Consider the following 14,277-nt stretch of genomic DNA (forward strand, 5'->3'; position numbering starts at 1 on the left):
TAGTGGACCTTGTATTTCTTCAATAATTCCCCCTGTTTTGCTTAGTTCTTCTATCAGCTTTACGAATTTCTCTTTCCTTTTCTTGTCGTTCCTTGCCTTCTCCTTTTTCACAATTATGTTATTTTTCCTCCTTTTTCTCTCCGTCATCTTCATACTTCTTTCTATCTCCTTCATTTTCCCTATTAACTCCCTACCTTCATTCTCTTCTGCGTCTTTCTCATTTATTTTCTCTATCTTTTCTTCTAGTTTTTTTACCCTTTTTTCTAGCACTTCTCTCTGTTTGTTCGGTAAATTTATTCCTTAAATTTATTTTCGGTCTAGTCGGTACAGCGGAATCCACTCTGACCGATCTTCTTGCGACGACCGCGTTCATCGGCGCAAGCTTCGCATCGAGCTGGCCGTTCGGCTCCGTCCGGCGCGCCTCGGGTATGTTTGCTATGTCGCCAGGCCCGGCTCGCGCGACTTTAGACTTGTCCCGATACCGCACCGGTTCAAACGTGTTTGGACCGGCTGCTATTTTAAGTTATTTGCAACGACTTTGGTTCTGTTCGGGACTAGATCTTGTGTGTGTGTTCTGCTATATTAAAACAGACAATTCAGAGATATAATGTGAGTCATTTCTCGACCCGCCCGATCGCGAGAAAACGCCGTAGATCATTCGCGGAAGCGCAACCAGGCGCTGAATTTTTACATTTTGGTCCTTTGAGCCGGATATCGGATACACTCCCGGTCATCCACCACACGCACGGGTCAGTCGAGCAAGTCTCCGAGCATCCAGAAAGTGAACCAGTGAAACTTGGCAATCACGTGCGCGTACACCGGCACCATCAGGCACAAGGTCAAGCTCGACCGAGCACCATTTCGGAAGGTGTACTATCTGCCTTTTTGTAACAACGTACGACGTCTGAAAAAATCCAGAGACGGATAAACATCATCGTCTGGTCTTTCATGCCGCAGTCAAAGGCGCAGTGAGCGACGAGGCTCAAGAAAACAGCCTTTCGCTTTCCACGAGAGCAGTAGTTATCAAGAGATAACGTCAATTGTCGAGCTACGGCGAAATCACCGAGAAGCGACGAAGGAAGTTTTCAGAGACGGCGGCGGAAACGACGAGATTTGGCGGGAAACGACGAGATTTGGCGGGAAACATCGAGATTCGGCGGGAAATTTCCAGAGGCAACCGAGCGCCACCCCCAGTCGCCATATTGAAACGTCACAGGAGAGAGAGAGGGACAGCACGCCGTCCCGCGCTTTTCGCTTTCGTCGTAAAGAAAAGGAAAGTGTTTCAGTGTTGTTGCCGAACAGATTCTTTCTTGTGCTTGTGCGCGTATCCGTTACGTATTTTCTTCGTCACTTGTGCATTCGTCCGTCAGTCAGCGTACCGTTTCGTCATTTGCGTATTCGTTCGTCAGTTCGCGCGTTTGCTCGCAGTCACTTGCGTATTTGTGGCGTCAGTCATTGTATTCGTTTCGTTACTGGTGTATTCGATTCGTCATGGCTAGCGAACAAAATCTAGCTACGTTAAAGAGGCAGCGCGCGACTATAAAGTCTTCGTGCACGCGTACCGGCACGTATGTCGCATTAGTTACGGCCGTTACGCCATCCGTAAGCGCTCAGCTCAAGGAGCGCAAGATCAGGCTAGACCAATATTGGTCAGAATATAACGCAGCAAATTCAAATCAAAATCGTCGACGAAAGTGAAATCTCAGATCGTTCCGCGTTCGAAAATGCATATTATACATTAGCCGCCAGAATTACAGAAATTCTTCATCGCGACGATCCCCCCTCGCGGGACGCAGCAACACCGTCACCGGTAGCTTCCGGCCTCTCCAATAGGTCGGAGTCTATAATAAACGTACGGTTACCGAAACTAGATCTGCCAAAGTTTTCCGGCCAGTACGACGAATGGTTTCCCTTTTTCGACGCTTTCAACTCAATAATTCATTCGAGCGCCATCTCAAACGTTCAGAAAATGCAGTATTTGCGCGGATGCCTCTCGGACGAAACAAGCAATGTCATTAATTCTCTCGAGATCTCAGATCTAAATTACGATGTGGCGTGGCGGTTCTTAAAGGAACGCTATGATAATAAGCGACTCGTCGTGCATACTCACGTCAAATCTATCATGGAGCTTTCCTCCATGACGAAGGAAAATGCTGTGGAATTGCGTCAAATTGCGGGTGGCGCAACGAAACATATTCACGCGCTTCAGGCATTGCGCCCGACCGCTCATTGGGACGATCTTTTAATATACGTTTTGGTTTCTAAACTCGATCCACTCACAGCGCGAGAGTGGCAGATTTCCTTGACCGGCTCTGAGCTTCCGACCTTGAAGCAGCTCTTAGATTTTATCGCTCATAAATGCCAAGTGTTAGAAGCTATAGGCAAATCGAGTGTCAGCACACGTTCTAAGTCAAACGCGAAGCATCAAACCGCCTGTCACGCGGTTTTGAAATACAGATTTAGTTACTGCAGCAGTGATCATTCCGTATATCAATGCAACGATTTCTTGGCGCTTCCCATCGCTCGTAGAAATTCGGAAATTTGCACTCGAAAACTCTGTGTCGATTGTTTACGCTCCACCACGCACGTGGCTAACAAGTGCACTTCGGGCTCCTGTAAGACCTGCAAGGCCAAGCACAATACGCTATTCCACGCGAAAACCGAAACCGATTCTAGCGATGGCATTAATGACGGTGAAAATAAAGCGACAGGCGCGACAACGTCCCCTTCCGCGGTAGTTACGCACTCATGCTCCTCGGGTGATAATCAGGCCATGCTCTTCACAGCAGTCGTGTACGTAGACGATCACGAAGGCTCGCCCAGGGAATGCCGCGTTTTACTAGACTGCGGATCGCAAGCGAACTTCATTTCAAAGAAGTTCTTGAATCTTCTCGGGATAAAGCCGCGGTCATTGGACATATCCATTTCGGGAATAAATGGAACGGTCACTCAGTCCTCGCAAGTTGCTCATTTAAAATTACACTCTAGATTTAATTCATACTCTGCTAATATTATTTGCATTGTCGCGGATCAAGTACCAAATAAACTGCCGGCGTTTAGTCTCAAGCGTGAGACATTTTACCTTCCACGTAACTTAAACTTAGCGGATTCCCAATCCCACAAATCTTTAGAAGTCGATGCTTTAATAGGTGCGGAACTATTCTGGGACATTTTATGCGTGGGACAAATTAAGGCCTCAGCCAAGCACCCTATCCTGCAAAAAACTCGTTTAAGATGGATTCTAGCGGGTCGCTTGGGTGGCTCTTCCAGTTCGATTCAATGCGTTTAAGCCTTTTACGCAAACGTATCCAACGTGCAGTTGCACGAACAATTAGCACTTTTCTGGAAACAAGAAAATGTCATGAATGAATCAAGTAATCACACGCTTGATGAAGCTTGCTGCGAGCAACACTTTCTTGACAACGTTTCGCGAACGCCTCAAGGTAGGTTCGTGGTAGGGCTTCCCTTTAAGGAGCATGTGATCAATAAACTAGGTGACTCTAGAGAAATTGCATTAAAGCGATTTTTAAATCTTAAAAGGCGTTTCAAACGGGATCCCGTCCTAAAGGATCATTATTCGCTATTCATGAGTGAATACCAATCGCTAGGGCACATGCGAAGGGTGGACGTTCCACCAAATGAGGAATCACCCTCTCGGAGGTGGTCCGTCTTCGTTTCCAATAGAGTTGGGGAGATTCAGCGTTTAACCAAACCTGAGTGCTGGAGGCACATTGCCTCCGCGGACAACCCAGCGGACGTGCTCTCTCGTGGGCTCAATCCCTCGCAGATACTAGATTTGCATTTGTGATGGGAGGGTCCGGAGTTTTTGCACTCCAATGAGACACACTGGTCGAAAAACGATCTTCAAATATTAGAAGACAATACCCCTAAAAAGCAAGCGGTTCTCGTGACCGTTACTACGTCACGGGCATCCATCGTCAGTGACTTGTTAGCTTGACATTCAAACCTAGACAAATTGTGTCGCATTCTATCCTACGTCTTTAGGCTCTGTAAAAGGCATCAGCCGCCTGGGCCGACAGTCTTTGTCTCGCCCAGAGAGATCGGTACTGCGTTAAACTTCGTGTGCAGGGCAGTTCAAAGGAACGCATTTCCCGAGGAATATAGGGCTTTGGGTAAAGGCGTTACCATTAGCCCCACAAGCAGATTGCTTTTTTTAGCTCCCTTTATTGATGAGAATGGATTATTGCGGGTGGGCGGCAGATTAAAAAATTCCGAGTTACCTGCAGACGCGCGCTATCCTATACTTCTCCCGAGTCAACACGAATTAACAAGACGTATAATATTCCGCGAGCACGTGCGCAATATGCACGCTGGAACGCAAGCCACTATGTTCTTCGTGAAGCAGCAATTTTGGCCCCTTTCATTGCGATCTGCCACGCGTAAGATTGTAAAAAACTGTATAACGTGCTTCAGGGTCAAGCCAATTCAATCGGAGGCGGTCATGGGTGCGTTGCCTAGCGAGCAAAACCTTTTTCAAACCTTTTGCTCATTGTGGTGTGGATTACGCTGGTCCTGTGATTCTGAGGGAGGGAAAGCGTCGCAATGCCCGTAACCACAAAGCGTATATTTCAATTTTTGTATGCTTCGCCACAAAGGCGACTCATATCGAGTTGGTGAGCAATCTCACCTCGGAAACTTTCCTTTCCGCGTTTCGGCGGTTCATATCGCGAAGGGGAAAATGCATGTACTCCGATAACGGAACCACCTTCGTCAAACGCAAACAATTAAAGGAATTGTATGACTTCGTCAGCGGCAAGCAAGCACAAGCGAATGTTAAACAGTTCCTTCGTGAACAAGGAACCTCATGGTCCTTTATACCTACCAATGCTCCTCACTTCGGGGGATTGTGGGAAGCAGCAGTCAAGTCTGCCAAATATCATATGTCGCGTATCGTTGGACAAGCTTATTTGAGATTCGAAGAGATGTCAACGGTTCTCTGCTAAATAGAGGCGATTTTAAACTCGCGGCCCCTCACTCCGCTTAGTAACGACCCGAATGATTTGACATGTCTCACTCCGGGTCACTTTCTGGTCGGCACGGCACTAAACAGTATCCCTTCACAGGATTTGTATGACACCAACAAAAACCGTTTAACGCGTTGGCAACGAATCGAGCAGATTAGACAGCACTTCTGGCAGAGATAGAGCATCGAGTACCTGCATTCCTTGCAGGAGCGTTCCAAGTGGAAATAAGACAAGGAAAAGCAATTAAAACCAGGACAGTTAGTTGTAATCAAACAACAGGGTCTCGCCCCCTTACAATGGACGTTAGCCAGAATCCAGGAAGTGCATCCCGATTCCGACGGCGTGACAAGAGCAGCCACCGTCAAGACGTCAAAGGGCACGTTCTTACAACCCTTATCAACGTTGGCAATACTGCCAGTAGATACTTAAGTTTAATTCTAAGATTGTTTAATTGTTTATGTCGCGTCGTTCAATATATGTCAATGTCGCGTATTTTTTTTTGGATTATAAGTCAAACATAGATTATTTGCGTTACTAATTCTAGGAGGCTGTACTAGTCAAGCTTCATCGCTTATTTGAGCTGTGACTATCCTATATTTTTTTGTTTTGCGCCTTTGGTCTAAGTTCAGTCCGCGTTGAATTTAAAAAATAATAATACTCGTTAATTTTAAAAGCCGATCCTTTCAAGGCGGACGGCATTATGTTCGGTAAATTTATTCCTTAAATTCATTTTTGGTCTAGTCGGTACAGCGGAATCCACTCTGACCGATCATCTTGCGACGACCGCGTTCGTCGGCGCGAGCTTCGCGTCGAGCTGGCCGTTCGGCTCCGTCCGGCGCGCCTCGGGTATGTTCGCTATTTCGCCAGGCCCGGCTCGCGCGACTTTAGACTCGTCCACAGATGATATAATAAAATAGATAACCAACTCCTGTCTTTTGCTTTAAAACAGTGTTTTAAGCGCCACCTGGGCAAATATACATGAGCGAACTAATATTCAATATGGCCGATTTCTATATATACAGGGTGTCAAAAATAAAAGTAACCACCCGAATAGGGGGGGTAGATTGGGTCAAACTGAAAAGAAAAGTCTCGTACCATTTTGCAAAATTCGCAATAGTTAACGAGTTATTAAATAAAACGTCTGAGCGAATGCGCGCACAAGGAGCGATAGAGGCGGGCCTCGGCGGCTGGCTGGGCTGGCACGGTGCCCGGCGCGCGGCGAGCGGTGGGGGTCGAGAGACGACCGGCGAGCGGGGCGCGGCGCGGCGCGGCGAACGTCGAGCTACAGATGTTATACACTGCGACGAAAAAGTATTAGAGCCAGCCCATACTAAACTTACGATAATTCCTTCGCGTAAACGGGATTTTCCTTCGCGTAAACGAGATTTTGTAGTAACTTACAATAATTTACTCCGCGTAAACGTAGTAACAGTAGGTAGCACACGTATTGGCTATTGCATAGGCATTGCCGTAACGTCTTACGCCTTAAATAATATTAATTAGTTTAGCTTGAATTATGTGTAATAAAAACATTTAATTTTAGTAAATTTAATTATTTTGCATGTCAAAGTTTACGAGGTTTACCACAAGCCTTACTTTAACTTTTGTTTATGTTATAATAACTTTAATGGTGCGTGTCCACCTGCGAGTAAAACTCTCGAGATGAGTAGCTCTCGAGATTGATTCTCGCAAATAGACATATTCCTAAAGAGTACCTAACGGAGAATGAATCGCAGCTCTCGGCGAGCGAACTTTTCAAGACCTACTCGCAAATCGACACGACGTTATTTTACTCTCGGAGATCAGCTCGCCAAGCTCGAACGCTGTTCGTATTTTGAGAGCTACATGATGACACAAAGGAACTTATTGAATAATGCGGAAATCATGAACCATTGTAGAATACTACTGTGACAGAAATAAAAGTTTTTTTAATTTTTATGTTTTGCGAATAAAGTGCGAAAAATTCATAATTTAAAGAATTAAATAATAATATTTTTAATACATTCTCTTATTACTTGGTCAATAATTAGTTACACTTAATTTTACATACTTTGCACGTTTTAGTTACAGCGTTAAAATTAAATACATTTTTACATCGCGAATTAAGTACATAAAAAAAAAAAAAATATTTAATATTTACATGTAAAAATCTAACATCAAGGTATTTCGCAAACAGAAAACTAAATAATAATATCGCACTATGTATTCCATTTCACAATTTGTAAGTCTGTAGAAACTTTTAATTGTTGGGAATCTTCAATCTTAAGCTCTCTAATTTAGAGCAGATCCGACACCTGCGATCAATCCATTGCTTGACCCAGAAGGTCTTTTTGTTGTTATTTAACATTCTTTTCCTTTTTAAAATAATGCTAGCCACTATAGCAACCGCAAATTCTTTCGTTTACGCGACATTATGATGTCACCACTCTCAGACATCAACTAAAAAAATACGTAAGTGGATACGGTTTTGAGAGAACTCTCCGAAAGAATACTCTCCGGATTCCCGCGAGATGCTCGCGAGAATACAATGTCAGAAAAATTATTCTCAAATGGACAGTGTCAGAATAACTCTCGAGAGATATTCTCGAGAGTTTTAAGGCGCGTGTCCACCTGCGAGTAAAACTCTCCAGAGTAGCTCTCGAGAGTTATTCTGACACTGTCCATTTGAGAGTAATTTTTCTGACATTGTACTATTTTAAAAAGAAAAAGGGTGTTAAATAACAACAAAAAGACCTTCTGGGTCAAGTAATGGATTGATCGCAGGTGTCGGATCTGCTCTAAATTAGAGAGCTTAAGATTGAAGATTCCCAACAATTAAAAGTTTCTACAGACTTACAAATTGTGAAATGGAATACATAGTGCGATATTATTATTTCGTTTTCTGTTTGCGAAATACCTTGATGTTAGATTTTTACATGTAAATATTAAATATTTTTTTTTTTTTTATGTACTTAATTCGCGATGTAAAAATGTATTTAATTTTAACGCTGTAACTAAAACGTGCAAAGTATGTAAAATTAAGTGTAACTAATTATTGACCAAGTAAAAAGAGAATGTATTAAAAATATTATTATTTAATTCTTTAAATTATGAACTTTTCGCACTTTATTCGCAAAACATAAAAATTAAAAAAACTTTTATTTCTGTCACAGTAGTATTCTACAATGGTTCATGATTTCCGCATTATTTAATAAGTTCCTTTGTGTCATCATGTAGCTCTCAAAATACGAACAGCGTTCGAGCTTGGCGAGCTGATCTCCGAGAGTAAAATAACGTCGTGTCGATTTGCGAGTAGGTCTTGAAAAGTTCGCTCGCCGAGAGCTGCGATTCATTCTCCGTTAGGTACTCTTTAGGAATATGTCTATTTGCGAGAATCAATCTCGAGAGCTACTCATCTCGAGAGTTTTACTCGCAGGTGGACACGCACCATTAAAGTTATTATAACATAAACAAAAGTTAAAGTAAGGCTTGTGGTAAACCTCGTAAACTTTGACATGCAAAATAATTAAATTTACTAAAATTAAATGTTTTTATTACACATAATTCAAGCTAAACTAATTAATATTATTTAAGGCGTAAGACGTTACGGCAATGCCTATGCAATAACCAATACGTGTGCTACCTACTGTTACTACGTTTACGCGGAGTAAATTATTGTAAGTTACTACAAAATCCCGTTTACGCGAAGGAAAATCCCGTTTACGCGAAGGAATTATCGTAAGTTTAGTATGGGCTGGCTCTAATACTTTTTCGTCGCAGTGTATAACATCGAGTCGCTCGACGTTCGCCGCGCCGCGCCGCGCCCCGCTCGCCGGTCGTCTCTCGACCCCCACCGCTCGCCGCGCGCCGGGCACCGTGCCAGCCCAGCCAGCCGCCGAGGCCCGCCTCTATCGCTCCTTGTGCGCGCATTCGCTCAGACGTTTTATTTAATAACTTGTTAACTATTGCGAATTTTGCAAAATGGTACGAGACTTTTCTTTTCAGTTTGACCCAATCTACCCCCCCTATTCGGGTGGTTACTTTTATTTTTGACACCCTGTATATATATATATATATATAATATATATATATATATATATACAGGGTGTCTGGTAATAATCGCCGGATTTCTTGTATTCAAGTAGAGTGAGTCAAACCGAGTAGAAAAGTCTTCTATCATTTTGCGAAATTCGCAATACTTATTGAGAAATTAATTGAAAAAGATCGGCCAATTCACGCGCGTAGAAGCCGGCGCGGCCAGAAGAGACGCCCACACTCCCACCGTAACCCCCGTACAAGGCGCGCGGCGAAGCAGTGGAAGGGACGCTGCCGCTGGCTCGCGAGCGCGGAGCGGCGCGTAAAGCTCCTTGCACAATAGCTTTGTCGGCAACTTTATCGTTGTTGCTATCGCTATCGCTATCGCCTATTGTGCAAGGGGCTTAACTCTAAAGCTCCACGTCGAATTATTCTCTCTCTCTCGCGCGCGCGCACGAAATAAAAAATATTACGCTGTCAGAATAAAACGCCATTTACGATCCGAGCTTGGATCTTACAATTAGTAGCCTAATAACAATATTTTTTGTGTAGTACACATAATTTTTTCTCCAACAATTTAGTAGACTGCGCGCCGACTAAATTGTCTGCAGACTTGCAACACAACAGCTCCCGTTCTAGAAGTAAAATCCCCTCCCTCCCCGTAATTAAATTGATTTGATTTAACTATTACTACGTTTAAACGCGAGCGTTACTTCTGTAGTAACTTACGATAATTCCTTTTCGTAAACGGGATTTTATAGTAACTTACGATAATTTACTTCGCGTAAACGTGTAGTATGTGACGCTAAGCATCTAAATAAATGTAAAGAATTTATTACGAAAAATTTTATGTAGTGCACAAGAAATATTATTAAGCTACTAATAATAAAATTCAAACTCGGGCCGTAAATGGCATTTTATTCTAATTTGATTATGCTGTCATTTCCTCGCCACCTTGCGGTATACAGCACGGCGCATTTTTTTAAAATGATATCCCCAGTAGGTCTAATCCACTCTCATAAAATTTAATGTAACAATTGTTCGAAATGCCTCCCTCGTTCTTGTAAACAAAGTTCGGCCCTTCGAATAATGTTGCGCGTCGCGCGATACGCCATTTCTGGCGTGATGGTATTAAAAGCTGCGAAAATTGCTTCTCGCATTTCAGCTTCTGTACCATCACGCCTGTGCTCGACTATGGCTTTAATGTGTCCCCACACGAAATAATCGAGCATCTGGCAATCGCGGCGGCCAAATGATTGGGCCACCTCGACCCACCCATCTGTCCGGATAATGCGCGTTTAAAAAATCGCGTACTTGTCGAGAGAAATGTGCAGGAGCTCCGTTATGCTGAAAAATAATTTCTCTTCTTGCATGGAGAGGAATATCTTCGAGGAGAGCAGGCAACTCATTTTGAAGAAAATTCCTGTATATCTCTCCATTTAAACGGGGCGGTAGGAAGTAAGGACCAATCTAAAAATTGCCCCCCAAAAAAAATGATTTTTAAAGTTGCGAAAGAAAATTTCTTAAATAATTTTAAATAGGTTTGATGATTAAAATTCAATATGAAAAATAGGGCAAGGAAAGCCGTAACGGGATGCTCGTGTTAAATTATTTTTAATCAACAAATATTTTTCCAACCACAGTAAACTGCGCGCCGACAAATCGTCAGACTTGAAACACAATTTTGGTTGGTGTAGTAAAATTCCCTTCTACCTCCTTAATTAAATCGTTACGATTTAATTTTTGATGCTAAGCATCTAAAAATTGTAAAGAAATTTAGTGGGAGAGAATTTTACTACACCAACCAGAATTGTGTTTCAACAAGTTTGACGATTTGTCGGCGCACAGTTTACTATGGTTGAAAAAATATTTGTTTATTAAAAATAATTTAACACGAACATCCTGTTACGGCTTTTCCCCTTGCCCTATTCTTCATAATAAAATTTTTTAACTTACTAAGTAAATTTACTACTTACGATTCGGTCTGCTGTTATTCCCGCCCATACATTTATCGCCCAGCGATATTGAAATGCGCGTTCTCGAACGACGTGCGGATTTTCTTCTGCCCAATACACGTAATTTCGTGTATTAAAAACGCCGTTCGGGGTGAACGTAGCTTCATCCGTCCACAGAATACGGTCGGGGAAAAAATTATTCCGCCGACACTGCGCGAGAAATCCTGTACGTGTTTCGCTGATTGTTAATATTTATTAAAAAATCACGCAAAAACATTAAATAAAAATACCTTCACAAAAATAGATGCGATGTTCTTGATCTCTCGGAAAGAGTTGCTGTACTCCCTGATGATGATACGGATGCTGTCTGTTCCGACGTAAAACACTGTGCACTTTGTGTCGCGAGAAACCAAGCAGCCGAGACACATAGCGTACGCTGTATTTGGGGTGTTCTTCGAACACCTGCAGGATTTTTTCCTCATTGTTTACGCGAATCTGCATCGGTGCACCAGCGTTTCGCCGATTTAAAACCACACTTTCCGTATCTCTGGCGCGTTGCACACACCTCGAAATTACTTTGTCATCGGGATGTCGACGCTCGGGAAATCGTTCCGCGTAAACACGAACCGCGCCAACAGCGTTTTCTCCGGCTATTCCGTACGTGATAATCATATCGGTGTATTCTCTTGCAGTATATCCCGCCATTTCTTTACAATTTTTATAAGACACACAGATCTCGAACTCTCGGCACCTACTCTTGTGGAACGACGAGATCGAAAGAAAACCGCGACGATAACAAATGCTTTATTCGTTGCTACGTTCATTTGTTTTAAACGCTGCTCATCAAGCATTTGTTACCGGGATTCTTTACCGTTACCGTGTTTATAAACACGAGCCGCGCCAACAGCGTTTTCACCGGCTATTCCGTACGCGATAATCATATCGGTGTATTCTCTTGCAGTTATATCCCGCCATTTCTTTACAATTTTTATAAGACACACAGATCTCGAACTCTCGGCACCTACTCTTGTGGAACGACGAGATCGAAAGAAAACCGCGACAATAACAAATGCTTTATTCGTTGCTACGTTCATTTGTTAAAACAATGACGTAGCATCATCAAGCATTTGTTACCGGGTTTCTTTCGATCTCGTCGTTCCACAAGAGTAGGTGCCGAGAGTTCGAGATCTGTGTGTCTTATAAAAATTGTAAAGAAATGGCGGGATATAACTGCAAGAGAATACACCGATATGATTATCGCGTACGGAATAGCCGGTGAAAACGCTGTTGGCGCGGCTCGTGTTTATAAACACGGTAACGGTAAAGAATCCCGGTAACAAATGCTTGATGAGCAGCGTTTAAAACAAATGAACGTAGCAACGAATAAAGCATTTGTTATCGTCGCGGTTTTCTTTCGATCTCGTCGTTCCACAAGAGTAGGTGCCGAGAGTTCGAGATCTGTGTGTCTTATAAAAATTGTAAAGAAATGGCGGGATATACTGCAAGAGAATACACCGATATGATTATCACGTACGGAATAGCCGGAGAAAACGCTGTTGGCGCGGTTCGTGTTTACGCGGAACGATTTCCCGAGCGTCGACATCCCGATGACAAAGTAATTTCGAGGTGTGTGCAACGCGCCAGAGATACGGAAAGTGTGGTTTTAAATCGGCGAAACGCTGGTGCACCGATGCAGATTCGCGTAAACAATGAGGAAAAAATCCTGCAGGTGTTCGAAGAACACCCCAAATACAGCGTACGCTATGTGTCTCGGCTGCTTGGTTTCTCGCGACACAAAGTGCACAGTGTTTTACGTCGGAACAGACAGCATCCGTATCATCATCAGGGAGTACAGCAACTCTTTCCGAGAGATCAAGAACATCGCATCTATTTTTGTGAAGGTATTTTTATTTAATGTTTTTGCGTGATTTTTTAATAAATATTAACAATCAGCGAAACACGTACAGGATTTCTCGCGCAGTGTCGGCGGAATAATTTTTTCCCCGACCGTATTCTGTGGACGGATGAAGCTACGTTCACCCCGAACGGCGTTTTTAATACACGAAATTACGTGTATTGGGCAGAAGAAAATCCGCACGTCGTTCGAGAACGCGCATTTCAATATCGCTGGGCGATAAATGTATGGGCGGGAATAACAGCAGACCGAATCGTAAGTAGTAAATTTACTTAGTAAGTTAAAAAATTTTATTATGAAGAATAGGGCAAGGGGAAAAGCCGTAACAGGATGTTCGTGTTAAATTATTTTTAATAAACAAATATTTTTTCAACCATAGTAAACTGTGCGCCGACAAATCGTCAAACTTGTTGAAACACAATTCTGGTTGGTGTAGTAAAATTCTCTCCCACTAAATTTCTTTACAATTTTTAGATGCTTAGCATCAAAAATTAAATCGTAACGATTTAATTAAGGAGGTGGAAGGGAATTTTACTACACCAACCAAAATTGTGTTTCAAGTCTGACGATTTGTCGGCGCGCAGTTTACTGTGGTTGGAAAAATATTTGTTGATTAAAAATAATTTAACACGAGCATCCCGTTACGGCTTTCCTTGCCCTATTTTTCATATTGAATTTTAATCATCAAACCTATTTAAAATTATTTAAGAAATTTTCTTTCGCAGCTTTAAAAATCATTTTTTTGGGGGGGCAATTTTTAGATTGGTCCTTACTTCCTACCGCCCCGTTTAAATGGAGAGATATACAGGAATTTTCTTCAAAATGAGTTGCCTGCTCTCCTCGAAGATATTCCTCTCCATGCAAGAAGAGAAATTATTTTTCAGCATAACGGAGCTCCTGCACATTTCTCTCGACAAGTACGCGATTTTTTAAACGCGCATTATCCGGACAGATGGGTGGGTCGAGGTGGCCCAATCATTTGGCCGCCGCGATTGCCAGATGCTCGATTATTTCGTGTGGGGACACATTAAAGCCATAGTCGAGCACAGGCGTGATGGTACAGAAGCTGAAATGCGAGAAGCAATTTTCGCAGCTTTTAATACCATCACGCCAGAAATGGCGTATCGCGCGACGCGCAACATTATTCGAAGGGCCGAACTTTGTTTACAAGAACGAGGGAGGCATTTCGAACAATTGTTACATTAAATTTTATGAGAGTGGATTAGACCTACTGGGGATATCATTTTAAAAAAATGCGCCGTGCTGTATACCGCAAGGTGGCGAGGAAATGACAGCATAATCAAATTAGAATAAAATGCCATTTACGGCCCGAGTTTGAATTTTATTATTAGTAGCTTAATAATATTTCTTGTGCACTACATAAAATTTTTCGTAATAAATTCTTTAC

The 14,277-nt window shown here is 42.7% G+C and overlaps 2 pseudogenes; one reads left to right on the plus strand and one right to left on the minus strand.

Moving 5' to 3' along the window:
* Nucleotides 1-10,024: 10,024 nt before the first annotated feature.
* Nucleotides 10,025-11,659, minus strand: LOC143908733 (uncharacterized; annotated as a pseudogene).
* Nucleotides 11,660-12,440: 781 nt separating this feature from the next.
* On the plus strand, nt 12,441-14,075 carry LOC143908734 (uncharacterized; annotated as a pseudogene).
* The last annotated feature ends 202 nt before the right edge of the window (nt 14,076-14,277 follow it).

The sequence above is a fragment of the Temnothorax americanus genome, unplaced genomic scaffold (assembly GCF_048541705.1).
Source record: "Temnothorax americanus isolate GAGA-0224 unplaced genomic scaffold, ASM4854170v1 Scaffold113, whole genome shotgun sequence".
NCBI lineage: Eukaryota > Metazoa > Arthropoda > Insecta > Hymenoptera > Formicidae > Temnothorax > Temnothorax americanus.